This window comes from Mastacembelus armatus, chromosome 14, assembly GCF_900324485.2.
Source record: "Mastacembelus armatus chromosome 14, fMasArm1.2, whole genome shotgun sequence".
NCBI lineage: Eukaryota > Metazoa > Chordata > Actinopteri > Synbranchiformes > Mastacembelidae > Mastacembelus > Mastacembelus armatus.
The window spans coordinates 9,606,409-9,617,369 of NC_046646.1; the positions used below are offsets into that span (position 1 = coordinate 9,606,409).

At 45.7% G+C, this 10,961-nt stretch overlaps 1 pseudogene; it reads left to right on the top strand.

Moving 5' to 3' along the window:
* Positions 1-520: 520 nt before the first annotated feature.
* Positions 521-9,609, top strand: LOC113143061 (reticulon-1-A-like; annotated as a pseudogene).
* The last annotated feature ends 1,352 nt before the right edge of the window (positions 9,610-10,961 follow it).

Sequence of the window (10,961 nt, forward strand, 5' to 3'; positions counted from 1 at the left end):
AGACACTGGTAAGAAAATGAAATGAAAGGTTACATAATTCTTGGATCATTGACACTGCACAGAAAATACCTACCTGTCATTCCTGCGTGGATGTAAAATGTGATAAGTGAAGCATCTCAACCTTTTTCCCATTAGAGCATACTGTGTTTCTCATTATGATTCGTGATTTATTATAAATTTGTTAGTTTGTTGTGAACAGTGCAATGAATGACTGGTGGAGACAGCAGCCTGCTCTCATCGGTTGTGTTTCATTGTTTTCATTGCTCCTGTTTGTTGATACATTTTGCATTAAAGGTTGTTCCTGGCTGAATGTGAAGGTCTCTGGGTGCAGGTCAGCCACCAACTGGATCCATGAGAGTCCCTGAAAGCTAAGGGACATGTACATGCTGATGTCTCAGGTTCCCAATTTGAGTGTGTGTGTGTGTGAATCCAAACAGGGGGTATCCAATACAGGATAAAATTAGGCCAGGCAGGCCTTATATTGCTGACGGAGCCGGAGTGGCCAAAAAAAGCCTGGGGTGCAATCCAGCAGTGGAAGCACAAGGAAGAGAAGAGAGCAAGCAGGATCACAGCTGAAATGGCCACCAAACGTAAGGAAATAAATGGTGACAGCTTTAAGTAAAGAGAATCAGTGCAGACAGAGAACTGGTCAGAGTCCAGCTGTCAGGTGGAGGAGACAATTTATTTTTTCCTGTATGCTGGGAAGGTGTGAATACAGACAGGATGGCAAGTCAAACACTAGGTCTAGCACGTCTTTCATTTGGTGGACAGATGGACAAATGGGACTCAGCTAAATGAGACCCTATTGCTGATTGAATGTTGTTTATTTCATTCTAGATGGTCCAAGTTGTCCCATAAGAAAAAAAAGATTGATATGTCTCGTCTTGACAGGGCGATTTTTCAGACTTTGCCATTAAATAAGTGTTCACCTATCTATTTCTCTGGAAACATGATTATAAGAGCAGGGCTGTTAGTTTCATTGTGTGTGTGTGTGTGTGTGAGTGTGAAAACATGACACTGTTGCTTGTAAATTGACTTTTGAAAGACAAGTTGCTGTTATGTGTGTCTCTGTGTGTGAACATTTATGTGTAAGATTCCTGAGGATTTGTTTTAATAAGATAATTATCTTGACATTAACACTGCAGTTGGGGGGCGCGTCTGATGTTTTGGTGTTTGAAGATCTAATGTCATAATATAACTCAGTATAATTAATTATTGATTTATTATTCATTCAGAAATTTGCAGCGGCCATTATGAAAAATAGCATTTTCATTTTGAGAAATATTTTCACCTAAAATAACTTCCTGTTTGGCAAGAAGGAGAAAAAAATAGAATTTCCATGACTTTTATAAGGTATTTTTTTATAGGTTAGTCCCATTAACTGTATATTGACTTTGTACTATATGACAGTTATTGATGACTGAATCTGATTGTTCCTCTCCAGGATGTACTCTGCATTGTTTCTGTTATTTTTCTTTGGCATTTGTTTAATTCTTCTGATTCCAGATATTATTATTTAGAATACACTGTTTTTTTTTTCAAATATGCAACATGTTTAATCCAAATCAAGTACTGCAGGTACCTGCCATATTTAGCTATTTACCTCCTCCTATATAGTTCAAACATCGGATTCCAGCTCTAAAAGTAAAAATATATGTTTTAAATAGATAACATTTGATCTCATATAACTAAAGCTTCTCTGGCACAGACGGGATGGTGTGTGTCACCTTTCCAGGTGGTTACAGTATAAAACAGCTGCTTGCTAAGCAGATGATGCACTGCAAAGCCTTGAAATGATCACTTTGTTTTGCAGTTGTGGATCTGTTGTATTGGCGGAACATGAGGAAGACCGGTGTGGTGTTCACAGGCTTGGTGATCGGTCTGGCTAGCCTGTTCCAGCTCAGTGCCATTACCGTGCTCTCCCACATCTGTCTGGGTGTCATGTGTGTCACCTTCCCCCTCCGTCTCTACTATAAACTGCTGGAGGTGCTGCGTTGGAACCCTGGGGTGCACCCCTTCCAGTGAGTCTGTTGATTGACATAAGTTAGGTTTTCTATCCCACATACACTGTGGCATTGCTCTCTCTGGGTTAAAACTTTCAATTCTGTTAGACCTTCAGCCAAATGTGGAGTCTGTGGTAACTGTATATAACCTGGTTTTTCTAATTGTGTCTTTTTGTGCCTGTTGTGAGGTCATACTTGAACTATGACGGCTCACTGACAGATAAGGAAACGGTGATGCTGGTAGAGGAAGTGGTGCTACTGATCGCTTTTGCCATCACAGAGTTCAAACGCCTCATTTTCATCGACAGCATATTTGACTCCATTAAGGTCTGAGCATGATGATAAATAATCACTGATACCATGTGAGCCAAATTAATGCATGCACACCAACTGATTCATAAACACTCAAAGCTGAAACCTAAAAGCAGAGCTGTAGAAAATGGTAGAAAAACAAGACAGTACTGATGTTTTTCTGTTTTTTTTAATGCAATATTCCCCTATGTGGAGGATTTGACGAGCTTTGACCTTTCTCTGAGTAGCAGAAGAGACACTCTGGCAGACAGGACTGCATGCTACTATCACAATGGGTTTAGAGCACCGGCAAACAAAACAATCCCTGAATACATGTAAAAGCCAGTGGACAATTATCTGTTAGTAGTGTCAACCTTTTCACAATACAGGTAGTAATCAACAAGTCACATACCTTCTCTTCTCCTTGTCTCAGTTTGTTGTGCTGCTGTACCTGTTGAGCTACGTGGGCGTCCTGACCAACGGGCTGACTCTGGTGATAACTGGTGAGTTGAACTGGTTCCATTCTTACTTCTCACATTTACTCTAACAGGGCTCCCTCCTGGCACCCTTGTGTGGTCTGTGGTGCCAAAGTCACATGCTTTGTGCTCCCATCTGTCCACTCCTACCTCATCCTGAAGAACATCCAAATGTACTGTGCTATTCATTGTACATGCAAAACCTCCTAGTACTGTAATAGTGTCAGTATGAGTTACAACACATCCTATTGTATTAACCGATTATTTTCATGGTGGTGAATCACGTTTTCTCTGCTGTCCTTGTTTTACAGCTGTGATTGCTGTTTTCTCTCTCTCCTCTGTTGTACAAAAAGCAGCAGGTGAGACCGTACCTGGCCAAATCCCACTTTTTAACAATTAACATTAAGCCACTTTTTGAGAACATCACAAACCTACTCAAGCAGAAACACAGCAGCATATAGGATTAAAAAAAAAACTCTCAAAGTGGTTGCATGTATATCGATGGGGTGTATCATTCTTGATAGGAATCCTCCCAATTCACGGGAGATCCCCAATCCATCACTGGCATATTGTAAGATGGAGGGCCACCTCGTCCACGATACGAACCGGCACCCTGTCCCCCCGGGCTCTTCCTCGGGCGAAATAACCTCTGTGAGGACAGTCTTTTACCCAATGTTCTGTGTCCCCACATAGAAAACATACATTTGAAGTCCCACGAGGTGGGCCCCCTCGTCCCCCGCGTCCTCTCCATCCATTTCCCCCCCTCGGAGCTCCCCTGTAGCCCCCCCTATTCACCGGTAAACGGCGATTCGGCTCCCAGGGCGGTATGGGAAACAGGTCCGGGGATTCCGGAGCATCCATTCCCCATTGCCACATCAACTTCTTTGGTTCCTCGTTTTTCTCCTTCTTTTTTTCTGAATTCACCCTTTGCCGGGCCTCTGACAGCTGTATTTTTAAAAGCTGAGTTTGGAGGCCCTTATTCTGGTCGTCTTCCTTCTGCAATTGTTGCTGAACACGAGTCAGATGGTGCACCAGATGTCTCTCCCACACTACAGAGTCGGCCCCCTGTAAATCAGGATTGTCACACATAGCAGTTTTTACCTTCTCCGGTACTCCCTCCAATACCGCCTGTCTATACCACTCCCTCTGGGGCCCTGGTTTGCCAGGATGACACCCAGTATGACGCACCCACAATTCCTTAGTCTGATCCAAAAAGGTCCTTGGATTTTCTTTTGAGTTCCATGCCAATTTGGGCACGGCGGATGAAGTGGGTAATGGATATTTTTCTCTAATCACCCTACTCAGATCACCAGCCCATTGCGCAAATGGCTCCTCATCCTGCCGGCACAAAGTCCCTGCTGCCCTCTCCAGGTCTCGTGCATCTATACTGGTCAGGCACCTCTGAATAACTGCCCTAAAGTCTCCCAAAGCCAATCTCTGCCCTGCTGTCAACTTGTCCAACTTGCCAAGCCACAAACCTCCTCCCTCTGCCACTGGGGGAAGTTGATCCACCAATGCCTGCACATCCCCGAGCCCGTACGGCCGATACTTCACTCTTCCTTCCGAGGCCAACAAGGGTGCTTGAAAAGAATGATGTTGGTTTGCCTCCCCGTCCTCCAGTCGGTCCTTTTCGTCCTCACTGCCCTCCATGGATTGGATGGACTGATCGGGGGAGGTGGGGGACCCTTAGGGGGTCCCCATGATCTGAGCTTTTGGCAGTAATTCTCCCTAGACCCTGAATCCTCTAGCTTACCCATCACCTTCCCAGCTGAACTGTTCATTTCATCTTGATCAGCCTCCTTTATCTCTGGACGCCATGTTCCTTCCGCCCAGAGTACTATCTGTCCCGTCTTTGGTTGTCTTTGTGGGGTGAACTTCAGCAAAACTTCCCGGTCCAATATCTGTGGGTCCGTCCACCTATCCGTACTTACCTTTGTCTCAGGAGGTGTTCGAATATGAACGTTCCTGGAACCTCCCTCTCTATGTGCTCTGTCTGCAAAAGGAACAGGTTCTACCGCGTGATCCGGGGAGCTTCGTCCACTTCCAGAGGGAGTTAACTTCAAAGCTTCCCAATCGATATACTCTTTATAGCCTGATTTTTGTGATGGTGCCTGTGGACTAGGCTGAGGCAGATCAGGCACTTGCAGTTCTCCTTTTTTAATCTCTATCACTGGATATAGGGTAGGAACCGAGGGTGCCGATAGACTACTTACGAAATAAGGTGGTGGCAATTTCTCGTCAGCTCCCTCTTTGGCCTTCCATGTCTTATCCTTATGTAGATGCTGGGTACTCTGCCACAGCAGGGCTATATTAATCCAGGTACTGGCCTCTGCCTCCTCTTCCTGTTTTCTCTGTCTGAACTTACCTTTACGAAAAATGGAAGCTTTTTCTCCTTCCATTCCTGCTTCCTTGGCCCGTTTCTCGTGTCCATGTGCCTTCTCCCATATCCATGGGATCAGGGCAGCTCGATCCTGTGGGTTTCTTCCTTTTTCCTTAATCAAGTCCATTAACTTCTTCCTATATTGTTCTTCCATTCCATCTTTTGTATTCTTCTGCCCCTGCTTCAGCCGACCTGCCGCCAGGGTTGATGCCACCTGAATTTCCAGGCTCACCCATTTTTCAGGTGGACCCCATTCCTCATCACTTACCTGCTGGTCTAGATATCTCTCCATTGTTGTATTCGAATCTGTGTTCCAAATTTCTATGTCTATTTTTATTTTATATGTTTTTACTATTATTATTATTTATTGTTCTTTTATATTTATTTATTATCGTTTATTCTCATTACGTATTTATTTTATTTTCCTTATCTATTCTTATTCTTATTATTATTTATTTATATATTTTATTTTATCTATAGTTATTCCTATATATTCTATGTATAATTGTTCTTGCAATCCCTAGTTATTTCAGCAGAGGGAGCCAAATAAATTGTAATACAATTCCCTCTTCCTCCAGTAGAGGGAACCCAATGTAGGCGGAGACTTACTTACCTTACCTTCTCTCACTTCCGCCTTTCTCTCTCAGTCTTCACAAACCTTGCGCCCCTACACTTCCTGTCTCTCTCTATCTCTGGCGCTTTCCACACATACACACACACTTACTGTCCACACCCCCCACTCTTTGATTCACACGGTCATAGTTTCACTCAGACTTCCTCGACATCCACACAATTGCACAAAAATTCTACACAACCTATGTAACACAGCATCCTTTGTTTATGAGTCAATCCGACATGACTTATTATTTCGGGGTTTCCCAGTTCCCCGGGTCTTGCAACCCAGCTCTACCAGTTCCCCGTCGAGAACTAGTGGGTCCGCCACGGCCGGGAAATAAACACTCAAAGTTAACCGATCCTACACGGTTTTTCTATTATTACCGATCCAACACGGTTTTATTTTATTTTTTCGTCAATCGATCCAACACGAAATGACGACCTACCACCCCAAACCGTCCAAATTTATAACTATCCCGATTCACACATTGACAATTATAACTTTAGAATATGCCAATTATGCAGAATTCATGAAAAGGCTTCTGCTCACCTGTCTGTGGCGCCACGTATATTGTCAATGCGTTCCTCAGGCAGTCAGTCCAATTTTCCTCATCCCCGTACGGGCCACCAAATTGTTAAGTCCGCATATAACTTACCCAGGTCCGTTTGATGAGGAAGTACACAAAGACGTCTGGAGTGGTTCAGCTGATTAAAGGTTTTATTTTAACTATACAGTGCGCTCTGGAGATCAACCCTCATGGGACACACGAAGAGATCTGGACTATAGGGGAAAACTATAGGATAGATATAGCTGGTGGCCCCCGCCCCACATACCAGTACTTTTCCACAAAAGGAATTTAGACCATTACCTTATATGGTGTTGTTATTCCCTTTTGTCTCCCCTCATAGTAAAGACACTAAAAGAGCGGTGACCCTATCACGTGTCCAACACATACAGGAGTACACTTTACACAGTAAGCTGCATACTAGTCACACAAAGTGTGTCTGCATTCCCACACTAGTCAAGTACCTTTCTATTTTGACCGGTATTTATTGCTATTTCCTGACTTAGCGCTCGTTAGCCTACCGGTTAGCTTAGCTAGCTAGTTAGCTTAGCTAACATGGCCTCTCCCTCTCCCTCTCTTTCTTGCTCGGTGTGCCACATGTTTAGTTATTCCTCTGCCTCCTTTAGCGATAATGATACCTGTAATAAGTGTAAGGTTCTGTTAGCCTTGGAGGCGAGGATCACTGATTTGGAAGCGCGGCTCCGCACCTTCGAACAAAAGCCAGCTAGCCCAGCCCCGTTAGCTGGTGTGGAGCCACCGAGCTCAGGGTCTGTTAGCGGTCCAAGGGCAGCTCCGGAGCAGCCCGGAGAATTAGCCTGGGCGACGGTCCGACGGAAACGTACTCCTAAGCAGAAGCCCACGGCTCATCACCTGCCTGTTCACGTTTCTAATAGATTTTCCCCGCTCAGCGACACACCCGCTGAGAAACCGACTCTGATAATTGGCGATTCCATAGTCAGAAACGTGAAAATAGAGACACCAGCAACCATAGTCAAATGTATTCCTGGCGCCAGAGCGGGCGACATCGAGTCAAATCTGAAGCTGCTGGCTAAGGCTAATCGGAAATATGGGAAAATTGTTATTCACGTCGGCAGCAATGACACCCGATTACGCCAATCGGAGGTCACTAAAATTAATGTTGAGTTGGTGTGTAACTTTTCTAAATTAATGTCGGACTCCGTAGTTTTCTCTGGACCCCTCCCCAATCTGACCATCGATGACATGTTTAGCCGCATGTCGTCGTTCTGTCGCTGGCTGTCTAGGTGGTGTCCAGCAAACGATGTGGGCTTCATAGACAATTGGGCCACTTTCTGGGGAAAACCCGGTCTGGTAGCGAGAGACGGCATCCATCCCACTTTGAATGGTGCAGCTCTCATCTCTAGGAATTTGACCGAGTTTATTAGCCGACCTAAAGCCCGACAATCCAGGGTGGGGACCGGGACGCAGAGACTCAGTCTAAAACGCCTCTCTGCAGTTTCCTTAGAGCCGCCGCCCCCCTCAAACCACATAGAGACTGTGTCTGCCCCTCGAACATATAAATCAAATAAATTAGAAGTTAACAGAAGAGGAGTTATTCATAAAAACTTAATAAAAATTAAGACCACTCCTCTTATTGAACAGAAAAACAGAACTGTCAAATGTGGATTATTAAATATTAGGTCCCTTTCATCTAAATCTCTGTTAGTAAATGATTTGATAACTGATCACCAAATTGACCTACTTTATCTTACTGAAACCTGGTTACAGCAGGATGAATATGTCAGTCTGAATGAATCAACCCCCCTCAGTCATAAAAATTATCATGTTCCTCGAAGCACAGGTCGAGGTGGAGGAGTAGCTACAATCTTCCACTCAAACTTATTATTAAACTTTCATCCTCAGAACAGTTATAACTCATTTGAGAGCCTCACTCTTAGTCTCTCACATCCAAACTGGAAAACACAAAAACCAGTTCTACTTGTCATTGTGTACCGTCCACCTGTCCCTTACTCAGAGTTTTTAACTGAATTCCCTGACTTCCTGTCTGATCTAGTGCTTAGATCAGATAAAGTTATTATAGTGGGAGATTTTAACATTCATGTAGATGATGAAAATAAAAGCCTCAGCACTGCATTTAATTCTATATTAGATTCAATTGGTTTCACTCAAAATGTTAATAAACCCACCCACTGTTTCAATCACACCCTTGATCTTGTTCTGACCTATGGTGTCGAAATTGAACATCTAATAGTTTTTCCCCCAAATCCTGTTTTGTCAGATCATTCTTTAATAACTTTCGAATTTAAAATGATGGATCATGCAGCGTTTGGAAGAAAATTCCACTACAGCAGATGTTTATCCGACAACGCTGTTAATAAATTTAAGAAAATGATTCCATCTTTATTTACATCTATGCCAAGTATAAACATAGTGGAGGGCAGCTGCTTCAATCCCACTCCCTACCAAATTGATCATGTTGTTGACAGCGCTGTAACCTCACTGCATGAAACGCTTGATTCTGTGGCCCCCCAAAAAGTCACAGCTCTGTTGAGCCCAGTGTTCCCTTAGCTCTCAGCAGTGATGAATTTATGTTTATTTACAAATAAAATCACAACTATTAGAGATAAAATTCAGCAGATGCTTCCTATACCTGCAATAAATGAATCTTCTACTACAGTAGCTCTTGAATCATCTGTAGGACCTCAGTTATGTTTAGACTGCTTCTCTCCCATAGATCTCTCTGAATTTACATCAGTAGTTGCTTCATCGAAATCATCAACGTGTCTCTTAGACCCCATCCCGACTAGACTGGTTAAAGGCACCCTGTCATTAATGAACTCATCTTTATTAGACTTGGTAAATTTATCTCTAGTATCAGGCTACGTACCACAGGCCTTTAAGACTGCAGTAATCAAACCTTTACTTGTCAGGAGGCGGCAGTACCAGTCCTCCTAATTACCTTGTCTCCTTTCTACCTCAGGGTGTGTTGTCTGCAGGTGTGCCACAAGAGACAGTTGCTGCTGATGAGCATCACCTGGTCCCAATTACTCACCATCGTCAATAAAGGCTCCGGTTCACCTCTCCAGCGTCGCCAGTTCTTCCCGTTATCTACACGCGGTAGCCTCTCGCCAGCTTCACTCAGTGAAAGGATCAGCTCAGCCAAAAACTTACCTGTTCTCTATTTCTCCAGGTCCCTGCATGTCAGCAGTTCCTGGGGTGTGCCTTCCCCTGTCGCCTGGGAGCCACGCAGTCTGATCCAGGCATTCGTCGCCCTGTACTTTCAGGAAAGACTGTCCTGAGCACCTGGAGAGTTTTATGTGTGGATTAACCTCCAGTGAATTTGTGTTATAATAAACTGACTCTGTTTTTGAATCTGCCTTTGGGTCCTCTCCGTTTCCGTCATTAGTGACGTAACAGAAAGAACTGGCCAAATGGACCCAGCGGATTCCCAGCCCGGCAAACACCTGAGCAGTAGCGCTCTGCACGAGGCGCTCTCCCGGCAAGGGGCCTTGCTAGGAGAGCACGATCATACTCTACGCAGCCTGGTTAAGATGAACCAGGAAATGGCTACGCACATGACCCAGCTGATGGATCAGGTACGGATTCTAACCACGCAGCTCTCTCCCGCAGCTCCTGTGGTGTCGGTTGACACGCCACAGACGGGCCCGCCACCTGGCCCGGCGCAGGATCAGCCCGACCCGCACGTCGCGGACCCCGAACCATATCACGGAAACCCAGGAACCTGTGGAGGATTCCTTCTTCAGTGCGCGAACATCTTTGAGACGCGACCCCGGACCTACTCCACAGATAAGTCCAAAATTTCTTTTATAGTCGGACTGCTACGGGGAAGGGCGCTCACTTGGGCGGAGGCAGAATCCTCGTCCAGGCCATTAACTAACCTGACACTACTCCAGTTTCTTGAGGCTTTCAGGCAAGTGTTTGACCGACCTGATTATGCCGGGGACGCCGCTACACGGCTCCTCACCATACGCCAGGGAAATGGGAGCGTGGTGGATTACGCCATCGAGTTTAGGACGGTGGCAGCATGCACGGGGTGGGCAGGACCAGTCCTACGGGAGTTGTTCAAACGTGGACTTTCTGAACAGCTCAAAGATGAACTAACTTGCAGGGACCAAGCTCCCGATTTTCCATCTTTTATAGACCAGGTGATCCTCCTGGATGGTCGCATCCGGGAGAGGCGACGAGAGAGAGCCAAGTGGGAACGGTTGCCCGCGGGGCCATCTGCCCAGGAATCCGCGGCACGACCGCCAGCTCCCAAGGCTTTTCCGACCCCCACTACCACCTCCTCGGACCTGGAGGAACCCATGCTGCTGGGTCATGCTGGTCTGAGCCCGGAAGAGCGGCGGAGGCGGTTCCAGGGAGGTTTGTGTCTATACTGTGGTGAGTCAGGTCACGTGCTTAGAAATTGCCCACAACGGCCAAAAAACCGGCCGCCTCATCAGTAAGCCTGGGGGTGCTGGTGAGTCGGGTGTCGGATCGCCCGGTATGCCCCAGGGTAAATTTGTCGGCCGTCCTCTTGGTCGATCGGCGGACATTTCCCGTGTCCGTCCTGGTCGACTCGGGGGCGGACGACAACTTTTTAGATGCAGAATTGGCGCAGCGGATAGGGGTGTCCTTACGCCCCCTGCCC